Genomic DNA, 7377 nt, shown 5'->3' on the forward strand with positions numbered 1-7377 from the left:
AGTAGGAGGTATACTTAACCAAGTCGAGATAACTAAAGTCTTTCATTGTGACGGCTTACTCCTATGCGTCACTAAGGACAACTCAAGGCTTGTGGTGTGGAATCCCTATTTGGGGCAAACTAGATGGATCCAACCAAGAATTAACTTCCACAGGTTAGACAGGTATGCTCTCGGATATGACAAGAACCGTAACCACAAAATCTTGAGGCTTTTCGGTGATACAGATTGGAGAAGCCAAGTTTTGTGTTACGAAATCTACAATTTTAGCTCTAATTCATGGAAGGTTTTTTATGACACTCCTGACTGGGATATAGATTCTTGTCAACGTGGCGTGTCTTTGAAAGGAAATACTTATTTCTTGGCTGAAATGAAAATAAGAGATGCAGGAACGAGAGGGGAGATTCTACTCCCTTTTGATTTTACATTGGAAAAATTTGGACCACCGCTGCCTCTGCCGTTTCCCTCCTCTGGTCCAGATAATTTTGTGTCTTTATCTTGTGTTAGAGACGAGCAGCTTGCGGTAATACATGATAGCTGGCGGAAGTTTCGTCGTCACACAGTGGAGATTTGTGTTACGAATCAAATTAGTCTCGGTTCAGTGTCGTGGAGCATGTTTTTGAGTTCGACCTCTAGTTGTAGCGTTAGTATTCTAGCTGGGAGTTTCTTCATTGACGAGGAGAAGAAAGTTGCTGTGTTTTTCGATCTAGACAACGAATTTGAACGGACCAAGACCCGTTTTAACCAAACAGCCAACATAATTGGACAAGATGGATACTTCAAATCTGTGAATATCGGAGAGGCTCCAAATCTCGGAAAACGTACCAGTTATGGAGATATTCCTCGCCAATTTTGTCGCCCACTTGTGTGCTCTTCTTCTTATGTTCCAAGCTTAGTGCACCTGCAAATCAACCAACCTCAGCCTCATGTCATTAAGAAAGAAATTGATGATTATTAATAAGTGTCATTTTCATTACTTTATATTTGTGTTTTACATAATATTTTAAAGATTGGTATCTTGCTTTTGGTATGTTTCTTTAAACTTAGTTACTTCTTTTAGAAGTAATTCCTTAATCTATACTATTAAAATGGAAGCATTTTTAATAAAAAGACATAGGGTTAGACATTATTACAATGAAATGCCACTAAAATCAGAATAAATATATGTAAAAAACTGTATCCAAACAGATTGATATTAAGCTATGACCAAACAGATTGATATAAGTGGTAGTAGCCGATCCAAAATAAAATCATATAAACCTTCCAAATCGGGTGCAATTAATACCTAACATATGCATATCACATAAAAAATCGGCTCTTATTAATAATACCTACCATAAACAATCTAACTAAATCAATCCCCCAAAATTAGCTTAGAATTTCTAAGGAAAGTTCATATAAGCTTAGCAACTTAATCTAAGCAAATCGCCGAAATATTAATTGATTTTTAACACATGAAAATCATAATCAAACAAATATGGTTACCAAGATAGTTTAGTGTAGATGCCATTAAATCTAAATAAATCTACCCACGTAATTGGAAATAAACGTGTATCCATATCAAATGCAAAATAATAAGTTTCCTAATAATGCAACATAAAGAAATCTTATCAGTTTGAATAATTAAGGTAAACGACATTTTAATTACTCAATAATTCAGAAAGTTGTTTAAAGTTTCTTACATAAAAATCAAAAACTAATGTCGAAATTATATATATGTAAACTTATTTGATTTGGTTTTATACTGTGAGATAATTATGGAAACAACCAATCAATTTAATACAATTAAATACTTAATTAAGATATGCTGTTAATTCAGCTTTTATTTTGCGTGAGAAATTAACATAATACGCAATTAAGTATTTATTTGTTGAGATTTTGATACTATTAACCCTAATTATGTTCGAGCTATATATATATCTTCTTAAAGTTACACAGTACATAAATCGTTTCATAAAAACAATATTTTCATAACCTAATTAACCCTGCATAGCTTGGAATACGAGTGTGCAAAATTTTTTGAAAAGAAAATGGCAGATGATGTTGAATATGTAACCAAACTTCATCATTAATCTCCTATATTAATTTTTATCGGGTGAGTTTTATTTTTATTTTAGTAGGTTCACAATTTTGTTATTTTTGTATATTTAAAGTAAGAAATTTTGTGTTTGCAGATAGTGAAAACATACATAAATAGTGACCTCGGCTATAATACCAAAACCTAAAGAGTGTAAGGATGCATATAGGTTTTGTACATGAGTTCATCCGGTGGCAACAGTTGAATTATTGATTTGTCAATAAAAAGGTACTTCTCCAACCCAATTAAAAAAACTGTGTTAGTTAAAAACAAATCATTGTTTCGATAGTATGTTTTTTTTGTTTCAAATGTTTATGTTTTCTTATTTTACATGAAATCATTTCTAATATATTTATGCTTGAATAAGCAGGTATATTGGAATGAAGCAATTAACTCAGGTTTGTATTTTAATTGAATTTAGTGATTTTATTCGTAAGTTTAAAATAGAATATCAATGGTGTTTACGAATCGGAGATGGTGTTGTTCCATTTCAACTTTACAGATTACCATAACACAAAGGATAAAGCAAAGACATATGGTTCCAAGACATTGAAGAACTCAAGAGACACTTTTAGTTTTAGATTTGTTTGTTTTAAAATTTGGAGCTATGTTGCTCTGAAATTCGAATTTTCCACTGGAAATATCAATGGTGTTTATGAAACGGAGAATGTTAATGTGGAGAAAATGATGAAGAGAGCATGTTACTTAGGTTGGGCTTAAGTCTCTGACTCTCATGTCATTGTTTTATTGTTTATGATGTTTAGTCTTAACATATAGAAGAGAATAACATGTAATTGTATAGTAGATTTGATTGTCCACCAACACAACATATATCATAAGGTGTAAACTTTTATGTCCCATTATGAAAATATCTAATAATACATTTTATAAAACTAATTAGAAATTGTAAATTCACATTATCTGATTTATTTTCATTTAATTTGTGTGTTATTTAATTATGTCCATCAAACAAAACAAAAAAAAGTTTACACATTTAAGAATTAAATTGTAATTTTTTATTTTAATTTTATGTATCATAAAAAAATTCTATAGACATTTGTATTTTTGAGAATATTAGAAATGAAAATACAAGTATTCCGTCATAATCTTTTATCCAATCCCTTAATAGAAATCTTACATATTAGAAAAAATGATTTATTGAAATGTTTGTTATCCATGGGTTTACAAATTCAAGCTAAGCAAATGCATACATTACACATGTGGTTTCCTAGGGTGAGTTTTCTACAGGCCAACAAATATTAAATTCGTTACCGGAAAAATCTTTCGAGATGGGTTTCACAAGCTTGATACTTTTAGCAGTTTTTCGAGATGGGTTTACGGATATAATAATAATTAATCTAATCAATCACTAATTTGGTTCTTATTTGATCCGGATCCACCATCACATCAATCCAAATTTCTTGGTGAAACCGCTATTATTTTAACCCCCTGTTTTAAAAATCCCCGCCTAGCACCGATTACGCCCCGCAAAATCGTTAGGCCCACCCTCTCCGCCTCGATTAATGATTAATCCCCGCCTAGCATCGATTATCTAATTATGTCCGTCTAGTTTGATTATAATCTGTCTACTCCGATTATTTTCCGCTTAGTTTTGTATATACCGACTATTTTTAAATTAAAATATAAATCAAATATCTATATTTTTGTTATTTAGACATTTAAATTAAGAGTTTATGATATTTTACAATAACTAATGTACAAAATTTTAATAAAAATCATAAAATTTTCTATTAAAATTATGTTTTTATGTGTTTATCGTAATATTAAAGACAATACTATAGTTTTATATTTTATTTGATATTTTATTTTAACATAAACAGAATTATTCATATATTTAATACTATATATTTGTATTTTATTATTAATTTAATAAAATAACCATAAAACTAGTCCCCGATTAATCCCCGTTTAATCCCCGATTTTCTCGCTAGGCGCTAAGCCCACCCTGACCGCCCGACTAGCGCCTAACGATTTCTAAAACAGGGCTTCAACCTAACATTCACAAAATGAATGTAAACAACCGATCTTAGTTTCAGTTATAAATGTTATACCCTCTAATTATATGTTACATATCGAATAACAGTACTCTCAACTATGGAGTATGAAACCATTTTTACAATTGTTTTACATATATATTGATTTGTCATATATTACTTTCAAATATATTGACACATTTTACAAATAACATTTTCAAAATAATTTCAAACTATATTCAAACATAGTTAATAAAAAAAAAATCTGGCACGTATATAATATATTTCAGACCTCATTGTAAACTTAGTTTATGAATCAACCCGCACGTACGTGCGGGTCCGAATCTAGTATCAGATACACGCTGAGTTGAGGTATTTTCTGTTTTTTGTGTTGATATATTAATACTATGAAAATTCAAAAGATCTTAGTATTAGCTAAATAAATATGTTCATTCCTCAATGGTAAGAACTTAAAACCCTCCATGTGTTTCAGTTTGTATCGATATCTCAAGCCAAATCAGTTGCCCCTTAGTCCCCAAACAAATATATTACTAATCTGTGATGTATACAAAATATCTCTAATTGTAATCATTAAGGTTTTTGTACAAGCTTAGTGCACCTGCAAATCAACCAATCTCAGATCATAAGGAAAGAAATAGATGATTATTAATCAGTTCCATTTTCATTATTTTACTAGGTTTTGAACCCACGCTACGCGTGGGTTTATTTGATATATTTTAATGAAAATTATATATACTCATTTCGTTTTTTTTTTGAATTTAATGTTAAATTATATTCAAAAGAAAAAATAAACTGTTTTACAACTTGTGCAACTTTGTTTGAAAATACAAATTATAGAGAAACTAGTAAACCATCACCCTTAGCAACGAGATTGTAACCAAACCAGAAACACCTCATCATAACGCCGATCGCCTAATTGTCCAATGGCTAAAAGTTGATCTTTGACTTGTCGATCAAGCCACTCTATCAATACTGATGCAGGCTTTGGCGCATCACCATGGCGACGCCCATTTCTCTCCCTCCAAATCATGTATGTGACAGCTTGAAAAACATACCGAATAAGGAACCCCTCCACAAGTGGGATGTGAGGGTTTGAAATATTTTCAAGTAGAATAGACCAGTCAGTAGTGTATTGTGCCTTTAGCAGACCTTTAGCCACAGCTGACCAGACTGCAGAGGCATAGTCACACGCAAAGAACAAGTGATCTCTCGTTTCCATGGCTAGTTGACAAAAAGTACAAGAACCGGCAAACCCCCCATTCCATGCGATCATACGTGCCCCTGTCGAGAGACGATCAAGAGCAGCCAACCATACACAAAAAGAGAACTTTGGAGTCGAATGACCAAACCAGACCCCCCTATGCCATGCTACCGCATTAGTTGTCGTACGTATGTGGTTCCACGTATCCCAAGTGATGAATTTGGGCCGGAAAACATCATTTCTCCCGCGCCAGAGTACTCTGTCTTCTCCCTGCTGCCGGTGTTGACTGGACTGAAGCAAAGCAGCCTCAATCTCTTGTAGGTGGTCTGCACGGTGACGTCGTCATCGCCGTTGAGCCCATGCTGCTGCTAGAGAACTCTGCCAAGGTATCCCAAACTCCACAACTCCTCTGTCCCCCACAACCTCCGCAAGCATCCCCATACCAGACCAATTGTCAAACCAAAAAGAAACGCGTTGTCCATTGCCAACTTCAACCTTACAAAACGTTTTAGCCACTTCTCTGTATTTCAGGAGCTTTGTCCAAATCCAATACCCAAGAGAGGAATTACTCTTCACGGACCAAAAAGAGGTGTCCTTTAACAAATTTGCATGAGACCACTTTACCCATAGAGAATCTCCATGAGATACTAGCCTCCATATCAACTTCAGACAGCAAACCTTGTTCGCCTCATGAAGAGATCTCAGTCCTAGCCCACCTTCACTTCGAGGCTTACAGACCACCTCCCAAGCCACCTTAGCCTTTCGTGTATTCATCTCTGCTCCAGACCAAAGAAAATCTGAGCAGATAGAATTAATCTCCGCAATACACGCACTCGGCAAACGATAAGCCGCCATCCAGAAATTGCAGACACTCCAAAGAACAGAGGAAATCAAATTAAACCGACCAGCAAAAGAGAGATAGCGAGCTGTCCATGAACTAATTCGTTTTTTCTAAGCTGCTCCACCAACGACAAGCAGTCAGCAGAGGTGAGCCGTTTGGTGACTAGTGGGAGTCCCAAATAGCGAACTGGGAGAGAACCAACCTCAAACGGGAAACGCACCGAGTCGAGATGTTTTGCATTGCCAGCCATATAGAGAGTTGATTTCTCCATACTAATCGACAAACCTGACATTTTGGCAAACTGAGTAAACACGATGATGATCCCCTCTATAGACCGTACTTTGCCATCAGATAGAACCATGAAATCGTCAGCGAAGCTTAAATGAGTCAGACCAAGGTTCTTACACCGTGGATGGAAACCAAACACACGTTCACCGGCAGCCTTGTCAAGGAGCTTAGATAAGACATCCATACAGATGACAAATAAATACGGTGAGAGAGAACAGCCCTGATGAAGACCCCTAGAGCTTCGAAAAAAACCAGCTAGCTCACCATTAACTTGCACTGAGAATGAGGCTGCTGTAACACATAGCATTATCCAGTGAATGAACAAAGGAGGAAACTGCAACGCAGTTAAAACCTTGGACAAAAAAGACCATTGAACAGAATCAAATGCTTTGGATATATCAATCTTTATAGCACAACGACCAGAGAGGGCCTCCTTATGATAATTTTTGATCAGCTCAGTACCAAGTAGCACGTTCTCAATCAACAGACGATCCTTTACAAAAGCAGACTGATTCGCAGATACAAACTTAGGCAACACCCTCTTGAGTCTGTTAGCTAAAATCTTCAAGATAACTTTATATAGCACATTACAGCAGGAGATGGGGCGATAATCTTTCATTTCCATAGCAGAGACCTTCTTAGGAATCAAGGCTAGAATTGTAGAGTTTGTACCTTTGGGCAAGAAACCTTTAGCAAAGAAAGATTGTACAGCTAAGACGAACTCAGTTCCCAACAAATCCCATGATTTTTTAAAAAAATCTGAGGTGAAACCATCTGGCCCCGGTGACTTGTCATTCGGCATTGAAAAGAGAACCTTTTTCACTTCCTCACCAGTTACTTCCCGGGTTAAAATTTGCTGATCAACGCTAGAACAGCGGAATGGCAACATATGCTCAAGTTCATCAACCGTGGATCCTTCAAACTCACTAGGAATGAACTGCAGGAAGTCTCTAAAGTG

Source organism: Camelina sativa, chromosome 8 (genome assembly GCF_000633955.1).
Source record: "Camelina sativa cultivar DH55 chromosome 8, Cs, whole genome shotgun sequence".
In the NCBI taxonomy this organism is placed as follows: Eukaryota; Viridiplantae; Streptophyta; class Magnoliopsida; order Brassicales; family Brassicaceae; genus Camelina; species Camelina sativa.